Raw genomic sequence first — 15,332 nt, 5'->3', positions numbered from 1 at the left:
TGACTACTGTTTTTTACATTCATGATAGATGTATGAATGACTATGATTGTACACCATACTATATATGATTGAAATCTGTCTTTTGATATACTTGTAGAAATGTGGGAACCCCCTGAGGAAGACTGTAAACACTTAGGTCGAAATGCATTGGGGCTTTTTCTTGAACATCGGACAGTACAACCACAATTCATTTATTGCAGGCTGATCATTTTGAAAAAAATGTTGAACTTTATATATTCCATTTGGTATTGTCAACCTTTTTTTCCCCATGTTCCAATCCTATAGTCTCGCATAATACATACCAGAGCTCATGTTTTAACTTTTGTATAGTATAGTCCCTATGTTCTTTGATAATAAAATTACCTATTTTTTACAAATCTCTTTTTGACTCTCAATTGCTGCTTTAAAACCCCACAGGAATTTTTCCTTCTTTACAAGATTTGCTATCCGGGGTACGTAGCCTCTCAGACTCTATATATATGTGTCATACAATGCTATACATATGCCTTTGAAACAACCCGACTGGTCACAAACATGGCCCACATGAGCACTTGCCACCTCCGCAGGGACCATTCAAGGAATTGTAGGTAGATTTTACTCACATGCCAAAAGGAAGGACAGGGAAATATTTGTTGGTAATCATGGACAAATTTTCCAAATGGCCGGAGGTTTTTTCACTAACAAGGAAGATGCCAGAAAAGTAGCCAAGGTCTTGAGTAAGGAGGTTGTTCCCAGGTGGGGCTGTCCTTTGATGATAGATTCAGACAAGGGTCCAGCCTTAACCTCAAAAGTAACACAAACAGTCTCAAAGCTGAAGGCAATTGAGTGGAAATATCACATTCCTTACCACCCTCAGAGCTTAGGAATAGTGGAAAGAATGATCAGGACAGTAAATGCAAAGTTAAGAAAGGCCACTGGTGGGACATTTGTTAAGTGGGAGACATATTTACCTGTGGTATTGGCAGAAATAAGGATAACTCCCAATAAAACATCTAAATTATCACCCTGCACTGTGGACTATGGGTCTGACAATAATTATGCCTGGTGATCTGAAGTTGATTCAGGAAAAATATGTTGCAAATCTTACCAAGGTATTGAATGGCATCTACTGTGATGTACAGTATCTCTCTCCACAAGCACAAGAGCACAGATCCTCCATATGGAATACCTACCATGGTTACTGCAGTAACCAGAACAGCTGAGCTGACAGCTGACTCCCTGGCCATGCATCAAGGGTAAAAAGTATTCCAGAGGAGCCAAGGATACAGGAGACAGACAAAGAGAGTGAAGCAGGTGTTGAAATCCATGAAGCAGGCAAAGGTGGAGAAGCAGGTGAGCAAAGCCTCGAAACAGACAAAAACGGAGCGAAGTAGATGTGCAAGTCTCTGTAGAAATAGACCAGCTATAAAGCACATATAGTGACTTTGATTCCGAGATTGAGGAACATCAGGATGTTTATATTCAGCCCTCAGACATCTTGGAAGTTCTTCCTATTGATCAGATTTCTCTCACTGATAGTCTTCCTGCCAGTGTGGGTGATTAGTACCTGCTATTACCACCCGCAAGACCTACCATACATATTCACTCAAGTTTATGATAATGCACATTATTTGAACGTTTCTCACCAGCCACGTAACCGCAGGGCTATAGAAAACACACCAGGTTGAAAAGTAAATCCATTACCAAACCCATTCAACCTGATATGACCGGTCCACAGCCTGAATCTCATACAGGGTAATTTCACATGTTGAGCATATAGAGCATGATCTATAGGGAATTATTCATTCTCAGGGCAAAGAGGGTACTAAACAGAAAATACACTGGGCAAATATGTAGTACTTATGGATCAAAACACATGCAATCTAGAAATAAGGGACAACAAAACTAGCTCACAGTGGAGAGAGTTCCCTAGGGATGGAAAGGAGCAGGTCTAGAAAGGCAGGGATGAAACAACACCGGATGGAGTAATGAAATTTATAATATTAGCTGGTCAGAAATTCGAATGTTGTTTAAACACACTGCATTTTATGGGGGAACAATGGTGATAATGAGGGTGGGAAGAAGGCAATATACTAGTGATATCAGTCCAATTGGAATGTGTAAGCACCTGCCAACAAGTACCTCTTCCCTCCACATGTGTAAATGTTTCTGTGGTCCATGGAGAAGTTTTAGTAATCTTTAATATAACAGCCCTGGTTTTAAATCTTTGTGGGAAAGAAATGCATAGAAGGGTGAAGAGAGAATGGTATGACACAGTCTTTGGCAGAACAGGCCCTGTCATGGATACATTGAATGCAGTGGATATGGAAATAATGAAGAATGTTTAAGCTAGGAAGTTACCTGCATTATGCTTTACTGTCGAAGCACCATGGATGCCCACTATTTTATGCCCCATGAATACTGCAATTGATTTACAGAAGGATTTTACACAAAATATACTGAATTTGACAGGCATACAACTGCAAAGCCTGAATGCAGTTGAAAATTGGACCACTCGTGATGGCCAATTTTAATGGGGAGAGCAACAAAGATATGAATTGGAAATCTATTAGGGAGCAAAGAATATAAGAAAATTATAACTTTGTTTAAATTATCAACAGACACCTGGGTACATTTCTATCTAGGTAAAACTCAATTTGTAACAAGGATATTTGGCAGTGATGATGAACCTTGGCACCCCAGATGTTTTGGAACGACATTTCTCATGATGCTCAACTACACTGCAGCATGCATCAGCATTATGGAAAATGTAGTTCCAAAACATCTGGGATGCCAAGGTTCACCATCATTGAGATATGGTGACATGTCATATTTTCCATTCCAAGGCCAGTTTATGTATTTTCCTACCAGACAAGGAGGTACTCAAATATTGTGTAAGTTCCATACACCTATGCATAATATTTTAACCAAAGGTTAATGGTGGATGCCCACATATTACGGTGAATATATTAGTGACCGGAATTTAACCTATTCTTTAACTGATTGTCTGCTCTCTTCTAATAGTATAGTGTGTTCACACAGATCTGAGGTGTATGAACCTTGCTTGCTGCAGAGAAAAAGTATTATAGGGGTAATGTAAAGTCACTCCCCATCGATCATATGGGGAGTGAGTAGGCGGGCCAAATGGAGATGGAGCCAATCGAGTCTCCCAGGCACCAGTCGCTGATGGCAAATTTCATATGGATTGGCATCCACCGCGATCCCCTGCCTTACATGGTGTTCTGTGTTACTGCGCATGCGCTGTGCGTCGACGTCAGACATCAGGAAGCCATCAACACACGCAGAGGAGCCACATCATTGCCCAGTGACAGGGGGATAGAGGCACACAGGCCGGACTGACTCCTCCTGGTGGAGCCGGTCGGCCATGTGCATGATGCGGCAGTTTTCCCAATGGCCCCAAACACTGAAAGAAGTCCTAAGCATGTCGGGGAGCAGCAACAGATGACAAGGACACCTAGTAGCCAAGAAAGAGAATGCGGGGAGGCACATCCTGGGGACTAGATAACAGATGTTGAATAAATACATGTAAGAGAAACATATACATGGGTAAACCAATAAAATAAATGTATACATAATGTTTCTAAGTAGGGATGAGCTTCGAGTCGAACTCATGTTTGACTCGAACATCGGCTGTTCGCGGCAAATTCAAAAGCCGCGGATCACCCTTTAAAAGTCTATGGGAGAAATCAAAAGTGCTAATTTTAAAGGCTTATATGCATGGTATTGGAAAAAAAAGTGTTTGGGGACATGGGTCAATGCAAAAAATTTTTTAAAAACGGCTGTTTTTTCGGGAGCAGTGATTTTAATAATGCTTAAAGTGAAACAATAAAAGTGTAATATTCCTTTAAATTTCGTACCTGGGGGGTGTCTATAGTATGCCTGTAAAGGGGCACATGTTTCACGTGTTTAGAACAGTCTGACAGCAAAATGACAGTTCAAAGGAAAAAAAGTCATTTAAAACTACTCGCGGCTATTAATGAATTGCCGGTCCGACAATACGCATCAAAGTTCATTGATAAAAACGGCATGGGAATTCCCCACAGGGGAACCCCGAACCAAAATTAACAACTTTAATTAACAATTTAACTTTAATTAACAACAGCCATAGCCGAATGATGACTACAGCACGGACCTCAATCTCCGGGAGGCCGTCATGGGATGTCCTCACCTTTCCTTGAGCGCGCTTCGGGGAAATTCTGTGCTGGCCATGTTCCTTAGACATAGCCAGTCACAGATCATGGTAAAAGGCCAATCACAGCGGCCGTTTACAGCGCGATCGGCGGTGCCAATGAGAGATGATCTCAAATGTAAACAAATGAGATCATCTCTCATTGCCGTCTCTCTCCCCTCCCACAGAGACCGCGTGTGAGGAGAGAGAGGATAGCTGCAGTGATCTGTGCTTTCAGTGAGTGAAAAAACATTTTTTACTGTGATAACATTGCCCAAACAGTGCCCAAACAGTGCCCCATCAGTACAGTGGGATCTGTGCCAATCAGTGCCCATCTGTGCCAATAGGTGACCAACTGTGCCAATTGGTGCCCACCTGAGCCCACCTGTACCAATCTGTGCTCACCTGTGCCCACCTGTGCCCATCTGTGCTCACCTGTGCCCACCTGTGCCCATCTGTGCTATTGGTGATCAGTGTCTGGACATCTGTGCACATCTGCAATCAGTGCCCACCTGTGCCACCTCATTGGTGCCCACCTGTGCCACCTCATCGGTGCCCACCTGTGCCAATCAGTGCCCATCTGTGCCGCCTCATCAGTGCACATCTGTGCCGCGTCATCAGTGCACATCTGTGCAATCAGTGCACATCTGTGCTGCCTCATTAGTGGCCATCTGTGCTGCCTCATCAGTGCCATCTGTGCCGCCTCATCAGTGCCTATCTGTGCCGCCTCATCAGTGCACATCTGTGCAATCAATCAGTGCACATCTGTTCAGCCTCATCAGTGCCCATCTGTTCCACCTCATCAGTGCCCATCTGTGCCACCTCATCAGTGCCCATCTGTGCCACCTCAGTGCCCATCTGTGCCATCTCATCAGTGCCACCTCATCAGTGCATATCTGTGCCATAAATCAGTGCCCATCTGTGCCACCTCAGTGCACATCTGTGCAATCAATCAATGCCCATCTGTGCAGCTTCATCAATGGCCATCTGTGCCACCTCATCAGTGCACATCTGTGTAATCAGTGCACATCTGTGCCGCCTCATCAGTGCACATCTGTGCCACCTCATCAGTGCACATCTGTGCAATCAATCAGTGCATATCTGTTCCGCCTCATCAGTACCCATCTGTTCCACCTCATCAGTGCCCATCTGTGCCACCTCAGTGCCCATCTGTGCCATCTCATCAGTGCCACCTCATCAGTGCATATCTGTGCCATAAATCAGTCCCCATCTGTGCCTCCTCAGTGCACATCTGTGTAATCAATAAGTGCCCATCTGTGCAGCTTCATCAGTTCCCATCTGTGCCGCCTCATCAGTGCCCATCTGTGCCACCTCATCAGTGCACATCTGTGTAATCAGTGCACATCTGTGCTGCCTCATCAGTGCACATCTGTGCAGCCTCATCAGTGCCTGCTCATCAGTGCACATCTGTGCTGCCTCATCAGTGCACATCTGTTCCACCTCATCAGTGCGCATCTGTTCCACCTCATCAGTGCCCCTCTGTGCCACCTCATCAGTGCCCCTCTGTGCCACCTCATCAGTGCCCATCTGTGCTCATCAATACCGCCTCATCAGTGCCCATCAGTGCAGGCTTAGCACACACCTGTGTAGTCGGATCACCACCAGCAAGCATGTCCAAAAGAGGCTTTTCTGCCGAGGAGGCATAGCAGATACTTTCCCAGGCCGTCGAGAGCAACGGGGAGCTCTCTTGTTCGGATTCCATTTCAAACTCCGATTCTGAGTCGGACGTAAATTATGAGCCAGTCCTCAGTAGTGGAACACTGAGTGACTCAGAGGAGGAAGATATTCGGCCCACCAAATGAAGGCGTTCTAGTGAGGAGGCAGTGGCATCCACCAGCACTGCAGTGCCATCCACCAGCACTGCAGTGCCTTCCACCAGCACCTCAGTGCCATCCACCAGCACCGCAGTACCTCGGCAAGAAAGGCCAAGGACCCATGCCAGCCTTCCCTATGCTCTTCAAAACCCCTTGTGGCTTTCTCCTAATTCAGGAGAAGCCAACATTCCCCCTTTCACTGCCCAGCCAGGAGTCCAGGTGGACACGGAAAATTTCTCCCCAATTAATTTTTTTTATTTAATTTTTACAGAGGACATGCTATCAACAATTGTGGCCCAGTGCAACCTTTATGCACATCAATTTATTTTAAATAATCCAACGTCCTATTATGCACGTCCCTACGAGTGGAGAGACCTAACAGTGGAGGAGTTGAAGGTTTTTTTAGGCCTCACATTTTGTATGGGATTCACCAAAAAAAACCTTGAATTCCTATTGGTCAACCCACCCCATCCACCACATGCCACTCTTCTCCAAGGTAATGCCCAGAACCAGATACCAAATGATAATGAGGTTCCTTCATATCAATGATAACACCCAGTGCCCCCCCCAAAATGACCCAAATTATGACAAGCTTTTCAAAATTCGGCCATTTCTAAATTATTTTTCTGAAGTATTCCCCCAGCTGTTTACCCCGGACCAACACGTGTGTGTGGATGAGTCCCTTGTTAAATTTAGTGGCAGGCTTAAAATCAAACAATTTATTCCCAGCAAAAGGGCCTGCTATGGGGTGAAGGTATACAAATTATGTGACCGAGTCACAGGGTACATGTATGCCTTCAAAGTGTAGGAAGGGAAGGACACCCAGCTGCAACCCCCTAATTGCCCAGACTACTTGGGATCAAGTGGGAAAATTGTTTGGGACCTGATATACCCCCTACTGGAGAAAGGCTACCACCTGTATGTAGACAACTTCTACACATCTCTGCCCCTGTTCAACAACCTTCACTGGAAGAAGACGCCAGAATTTGGCACCGTAAAAAGGAACCGGAAGGGCTTTCCTCAACGTCTTGTCAATAAGAGGTTGAGGAAAGGAGAAACGGCAAGTCTGCGGAACAAGGAGATTTTGGCAGTAAAGTGGAGGGACAGAGGGGATGTCTACATGTTGTCTTCGATCCACAATGATACCTTCGTAGAAATCCCTAGAAGAAATGGCCCCATCCAAAAACCAAAATGCATTTATGAATATAATTTGTTCATGGGGGAGTTGACTTCAGTGACCAAATGTTGGAACCATACCTTGCCACAAGACGGACATACCATTGGTATAAGAAAGTCGCAATTTATTTTTTTTCAATTGGCCATATTCAACTCATATGTAATTTACCGCAACTCCACCCAAAACCCCAAACACTTCCTTGGCTACCAGGAGGAAATTTACACTGCCCTTATATTCCCGAACGGCCCCCCAGAAAACATCCGATCAGATGTTCTTAGTCAATTCTCCGAACGTCACTTTCCAGATAGACTCCCTCCCAGACCAACAGGCCAACGACGTAAAAAAAAAGTAAGGTGTGTACCTTCCGAACCAGGCCTCTGCATAGGTGAATGTTTTCACCGTTACCATACTTCAATAAATTATTAGTGAAGTATGGTAAGCGTAATCCTCAGTTCCTGCCTTCACACACCTTCACACACCTTCACACCCCTTATGCCACTGCCTGCTCTGTAACTGACCCTGACTTGTTATTCTACCACGCTTCTGCCTGCCGATTCTGTACATACTACTGCCTGATCTGGAACTGACCCTGGACTGTTATTCGACCATGCTTCTGCCTAACGATTCTGAAAATAACGCTGCCTGATCTGGAACTGACCCTGGACTGTTATTCGACCATGCATCTGCCTAACGATTCTGTACATACCTCTGCCTGATCTGGAACTGATCTTGGACTGTTTGACCATGATATTTGCCTGCCTCTTGCACTGATCTTGTACCCTGCAACTGGACTAGTGGGATTCAACACAGGGGTCTCACATATGTGAGGGGCTCCAAAATTATTTTTCTGGATGAAGAAAACAATTTTTTTTGTTTTCTCATTCCTAGATTAGGGTCTGGAGACTCGGAGGCTTCAAAGAGATTTGGGTGGGAGAAGCCTCTACCCCTGTCCCCATTCTATCCTGAACAAGGCCCTACTTCTGCCTGCTGCCTGTAGGACTTACTGCCATTATGTCCCTGCCTGTTGCACTGACCACACCACATGTTCCTGCCTACTACCAGGACCAATATTTATGGCACTTCTGACAATATCTCTGCCTGCACTAACCCTGGACTGTATATGGACAGTATCCCTGCCTGCTGCCTGGACAATTGTGTTTGCCGTTGCTGACCAAGTCCCTGCCTGCTGCCTGGACCAGTGCTATCCTCCTGTGTACAACTGCGCTACTACAACCACAGGTAATCTTTTGTTTACGCTTTGCTCAGCATAATGTATTTTGGGGTGTAATTCTTGGTATGTGCATGCTATGTGTCCCTGGAACACCTGACGGTGTTCCTTGCATGTTGGATCTTTGTATGTGGTCAGGCTGTGTAGAAGTCTGACACATGTGGTATCGCCATACTCAGGAGGAGTAGTAGAATGTATTTTGGGGTGTCATTTTTGATATCTAAATGCTATATGTTGGAGGTATCTTATAAACGGACAACTTTGTGTAAAAAAAAATGTGTTTTCATTTTTTTCCACATTTTCCAAAAACTTCTGGGAAAAAATGTTTCCATAGTCCTGGTGCTCCAGGGCCTTCAAAAATGTAATAGCTAGTTGAGAAATGAGATGTGTAATTTTTGCTCCTAGAACACCTGATGGTGCACCCTGCATGTTGGGCCTCTGTATGTGGCCAGGCAGTGAAAAAGTCCCACACATGTGGTATCGTAATACTCAGGAGGAGTAGCAGAATGTATTTTGGGGTGTCATTTTTGCTATCTAAATGCTATGTTGTGGAAATATATAATAAACTGACAACTTTGTGTAAAAAAAATGCGTTTTCATTTTTTTTCCACATTTTCCAAAAACTTCTGGAAAAAAATGAACCATTCAAAAGACTCATTATGCCTCATATATTATATGTTGGGGTGTTAGCTTTCCAAAATGGTGTCATTTTGTGGGTGTTTCCATTGTTCTGGTGCTCCAGGGCCATCAAAAGTGTAATAGGTGGTTGAGAAATGAGATGTGTAATTTATGCTCCTAGAACACCTGATGGCGCTCCCTGCATGTTGGGCCTCTGTATGTGGCCAGGCAGTGAAAAAATCCCACACACGTGGTATCGTTATACTCAGGAGGAGTAGCAGAATGTATTTTGGGGTTTCATTTGTGGTATGCATATGCCATGTGAGAGAAATAAGTTATTACAATGACAATTTTGTGAAAAAAAAAAAAAAATAAATAAAAATCTTAATATTGCAAAGAATTGTGGGAAAAAATTACAATTTCAAATAACTCACCATGCCTCTAAATACCTTGAAATGTCTACTTTCCAAAAAGGGATCATTTGGGGGTCATTTGTACTTTCCCGGCTTGTTAGGGTCTCAAGAAATGAGATAGGCCACCAGTACATCAGATGTGATACATTTTTTATGATTTGCACCATAGCTTGTAGACTCTAAAACTTTCACACAGACCAAATAATTTCCACTAATTTTGGGTTATGTTTACCACAGGTATGTAGCAGTATAAATTGTGGCCAAAATTTATGAAGAAAAATTAACAATTTGCAAAATTTTATCACAGAAATTAAGAAAAATTTGTTTTTTTTCAAAATTTTCAGTATTTTTTCATTTATAGCGCAAAAAATAAAAAACCCAGAGGTGATCAAATACCACCAAAAGAAAGCTCTATTTGAATGGAAAAAGGGACAAAAAAATCATTTGGGTAGAGTGTTGCATGACTGAGTAATTGTCATTCAAAGTGTGAGAGCACTGAAAGCTGAAAATTGGTCTGGACAGGAGGGGGGTTTAAGTGCCCAGTAAGCAATTGGTTAAAAATTAGTGGGTCCCCCTAAATTCCATACCAGGCCCTTCAGGTCTAGTATGGATATTAAGGGAAATCCCAGCCAAAATAAAAAAAAAAAATTGGTCCCCCCAAAAATCCATACCAGACCCTTATCCAAGCACGCAACCTGGCAGGCCGCAGGAAAAGAGGGGGGGACAAGAGAGCGCCCCCCCTCCTGAACCGTACCAGGCCACATGCCCTCAATATTGGGAGGGTGCTTTGGGGTAGCCCCCCAAAACACCTTGTCCCCATGTTGATGGGGACAATGGCCTCATCCCCACAACCCTTGCCCAGTGGTTGTGGGGCTCTGCGGGCGGGGGGCTTATCGGAATCTGGAAGCCCCCTTTAACAAGGGGACCCCCAGATCCCGGCCCTCCCCCCTGTGTGAAATCGTAAGGGGTACCCCTACCATTTCACAAAAAAACTGTCAAAAAATGTTAAAAATGACAAGAGACAGTTTTTGACAATTCCTTTATTTAAATGCTATTTCTTTCTTCTATCTTCTTTCTTCTATCTTCTATCTTCCTTTGGTTTCTTCCTCCATCTTCTTCTTCTTCTGGTTCTTCTGGTTCTTCCTCTGGTGTTCTCATCTGGCATCTCCTCCGTGGCGTCTTCTTCCCTTCTTCTCCTCGGGCCGCTCCGCATCCATGATGGCATGGTGGGAGGCTCCCGCTGTGTTACGCTTCTCCTCTTCTGACGGTTCTTAAATAACGGAGGGTGGGGCCACCCGGTGACCCCGCCCCCTCTGACTCACGGGGACTTGACGGGGACTTCCCTGTGGCATTCCCCATGACTGGTATGGTCTGGTATGGATTTTTTTTTTTAATTTTGGTGCGGTGTTCCCCTTAAAATCCATGCCAGACCTGAAGGACCTGGTATGGAATTTAGGGGGACCCCCCACGTCATTTTTTTTTTATTTTGATTTGGGGTTCCCCTGTGGGGAATTCCCATGCTATTTTTATCAATGAACTTTTATGCGTAAAATAGCAAAATAGCCGCGAGTAGTTTTAAATGACTTTTTTTCCTTTGAAATGTCATTTTGTTGTCAGACTGTTCTAAACACGGGAAACATGCGCCCCTTTACAGGCATACTATAGACACCCCCCATGTACGAAATTTAAAGGAATATTACACTTTTATTGTTTCACTTTAAGCATTATTAAAATCACTGCTCCCGAAAAACGGACGTTTTTAACACTTTTTTTTGCATTGATCCATGTCCCCTGGGGCAGGACCCGGGTCCCCAAACACTTTTTATGACAATAACTTGCATATAAAAATTAGCACTTTTGATTATTCATGTTCGTGTCCCATAGACTTTAACGGCGTTCACGTGTTCGAACAAATTCTTTGCCTGTTCGCAAGTTCTGGTGCGAACCGAACAGGGGGGTGTTCAGCTCATCCCTATTTCTAAGCAAAAAACAATGGCAAAAGGACATAGCAGATACTGAGGTAATGATACGTCAGAGATAAATATAAGATAAGGAAAAAGGAGAAAGGGGTAAATTCTTTCATATACAAATGCAGGGATGAATTTGTATAGGCAGCAAACTACCCCTAGATTATCCTCATGTAGAAATTGTATTTAACAACCTTTAGTCTATATCCCTGATGTGAGGACCACATTCTAAAGCAATATGTATACAGGTCAGAGATCCCTTTCAAAACCTCCAGAGGTAAAACCTTGGAGAAGTGGCTTGAAATTAAAGGCCTCATTAAGGCCAGATGGTGAGGTGGCATTCAGGTTAGAAATCCACCACAATTCACGCTGGAGGAGGGACTTATTGAAGTCCCCACCCCAGGGATTAAGAAACAAGGAATTTTTGCCCGTGGGACTTTAAATGAAGTGTCCATGGTGATCACATATAAATAGAAAGAGTATATAAGTAACAAGATTTATTGGAATAAATGTCATCCAGTACAGGTCATAAACATAGGTGACAGTTACATAAGAACAGCAACATGGTAAAATGGTCCTAAAGACATAACCATCATGACATAACATCAAAGTATAAAAAGTACAGATATACATGATACATCTCTAACCCGACGCGTTTCGCGAGCTCTCCTCGCTTCATCAGGGGCTGATGTGTATATCTGATGTCTGTAATAACAAGTAAAAATGTATTGAAGTATGGTTTGTAGTAGGACAACAACATGAAGTCAGAGCTAGTAATCCGATACCTACTTGTCAGGCACTTGACCCCAAAGAGGGCGGCCCCAGGCAGGGGGCGGCGGGAATGCATCTCCCCCGGGAGCTGAGGGGGAGGAGACCACGACGCGGAGGTCCAGGATCAGGCACAGGGCAGGCATGGCGAGTGAATGGAGAAAAGAAAGATGGACCCGACTGTCACCCATAATAGTTGGAGAGCGTACTCACTGTAATAAAGTATAACAAAAATGTATCTATATCTAAGATAGTGGCAGTAGCCATATCCAAAAATATATACAATAGTATGCTTGAGTATGGTGGGTGCAGGGTGTCCAGCAGAGCATGAAAAAGAGAGTAAAAGCAAAACAGAAAAAAGGTAAAAAGGATGTCAGCCCAAGTGTAACCCATGGATCTAGCAGGGCATACTCTCTATAATAGAATGTATAGATGTAAATATATTTATAAAGGTATACTCAATCATCTAAAAGTCCTACGTAGCGTGTACACCATAGTAAGATACATGAATATGTGTATTTATAAAACTTAAATGGTTCATATCCCATTGTAATGAAAGTATAAGGTAGTAGGCTGGGGTACAAGAAATACAGGAGTGTCCTGCAGAACATGGGGAGGTGTGATGTGAAAGGAAAGGAAGTGAGAGAGAAAAAAAGTGGAGGGGATAGTGAAGGGGAAGGAAAGAAGGGAACAGAAAAAAGAGGATAAGAAAAGAGAAGAGAAAGAAGAAATGAAGGAAGTTAGCAAAGAAAAAGGACAAGAAAGACTGCAGAAGTGAAGAAGAGGGGAGTACAAACAAACAGGTAAGTAAGAAATAATAAGTGAGCAGAAATAAAAATCAAAAAGTTGCAAGTGATATTTCCAAGGTGTACTTATATGAATCATGAGTGCATTGGTGAGGTAACATGTATAAATTAGAGTATAATGGTGATGCCTACCAGTATGGTCTCTCACCAGTGTGTGGAAGGAGCCAAATGAAGAGAAGACTGACCATGCCAGAACCCCCGCCTAAATACCCGGACGTCCGCCGTAGCCTCCGCCCCCAACGTCATACAAACGTCGGTGGGGGGGAAGCCGCACACACCGCGCCCGCCAGCGTGCGGCGGGACACAGCAGAGGCACCCGCCCATCGTCCGGATGTTAACAGTGCTCAGGAAGTGGAGACATCGCTAATGCGGAAGTCTCTCACTGGGGCACACGGCATGACGCCGATGCACTGATGGCTCCGCCCCTTCCGGAATGGGGAGGCGGAGACAGCAGGGGAAAGTAAACCCCATTTGTGCATCGCAGCTCCCGGGGGGAAACGAACCGCCACCCCCAGAACCCGGAGCCACACACATGAAGCCAGGTCCGCAAGTAGAGAAGGGAAGTCACCTTTGAAAAAACATGTCATATTGTCAATGGGTAGTCAAAGTATATATATGTGTATATATTGATATATTTATAAACTGGATCTAGGAGCGGCAACAGACTCAGGGCATGTGGTGTCTTCCACCTGGGTTCAATAGAAAAAGGAGAAAGTCTGAGAGCTGCTCCCTAACATGAGACACCTCCATCCCTATATTGCATAAAGAAACAAGGAATTTTTGCCCGTGGGACTTTAAATGAAGTGTCCATGGTGATCACATATAAATAGAAAGAGTATATAAGTAACAAGATTTATTGGAATAAATATCATCCAGTACAGGTCATAAACATAGGTGACAGTTACATAAGAACAGCAACATGGTAAAATGGTCCTAAAGACATAACCATCATGACATAACATCAAAGTATAAAAAGTACAGATATACATGATACATCTCTAACCCGACGCGTTTCGCGAGCTCTCCTCGCTTCATCAGGGGCTGATGTGTATATCTGATGTCTGTAATAACAAGTAAAAATGTATTGAAGTATGGTTTGTAGTAGGACAACAACATGAAGTCAGAGCTAGTAATCCGATACCTACTTGTCAGGCACTTGACCCCAAAGAGGGCGGCCCCAGGCAGGGGGCGGCGGGAATGCATCTCCCCCGGGAGCTGAGGGGGAGGAGACCACGACGCGGAGGTCCAGGATCAGGCACAGGGCAGGCATGGCGAGTGAATGGAGAAAAGAAAGATGGACCCGACTGTCACCCATAATAGTTGGAGAGCGTACTCACTGTAATAAAGTATAACAAAAATGTATCTATATCTAAGATAGTGGCAGTAGCCATATCCAAAAATATATACAATAGTATGCTTGAGTATGGTGGGTGCAGGGTGTCCAGCAGAGCATGAAAAAGAGAGTAAAAGCAAAACAGAAAAAAGGTAAAAAGGATGTCAGCCCAAGTGTAACCCATGGATCTAGCAGGGCATACTCTCTATAATAGAATGTATAGATGTAAATATATTTATAAAGGTATACTCAATCATCTAAAAGTCCTACGTAGCGTGTACACCATAGTAAGATACATGAATATGTGTATTTATAAAACTTAAATGGTTCATATCCCATTGTAATGAAAGTATAAGGTAGTAGGCTGGGGTACAAGAAATACAGGAGTGTCCTGCAGAACATGGGGAGGTGTGATGTGAAAGGAAAGGAAGTGAGAGAGAAAAAAAGTGGAGGGGATAGTGAAGGGGAAGGAAAGAAGGGAACAGAAAAAAGAGGATAAGAAAAGAGAAGAGAAAGAAGAAATGAAGGAAGTTAGCAAAGAAAAAGGACAAGAAAGACTGCAGAAGTGAAGAAGAGGGGAGTACAAACAAACAGGTAAGTAAGAAATAATAAGTGAGCAGAAATAAAAATCAAAAAGTTGCAAGTGATATTTCCAAGGTGTGTCCCGCCGCACGCTGGCGGGCGCGGTGTGTGCGGCTTCCCCCCCACCGACGTTTGTATGACGTTGGGGGCGGAGGCTACGGCGGACGTCCGGGTATTTAGGCGGGGGTTCTGGCATGGTCAGTCTTCTCTTCATTTGGCTCCTTCCACACACTGGTGAGAGACCATACTGGTAGGCATCACCATTATACTCTAATTTATACATGTTACCTCACCAATGCACTCATGATTCATATAAGTACACCTTGGAAATATCACTTGCAACTTTTTGATTTTTATTTCTGCTCACTTATTATTTCTTACTTACCTGTTTGTTTGTACTCCCCTCTTCTTCACTTCTGCAGTCTTTCTTGTCCTTT

The sequence above is a fragment of the Aquarana catesbeiana genome, linkage group LG09, assembly GCF_042186555.1.
Source record: "Aquarana catesbeiana isolate 2022-GZ linkage group LG09, ASM4218655v1, whole genome shotgun sequence".
Classification (NCBI taxonomy): Eukaryota; Metazoa; Chordata; class Amphibia; order Anura; family Ranidae; genus Aquarana; species Aquarana catesbeiana.
The sequence above is the reverse complement of the archived record's forward strand: the minus strand, read 5'-3'. Positions refer to the sequence as shown.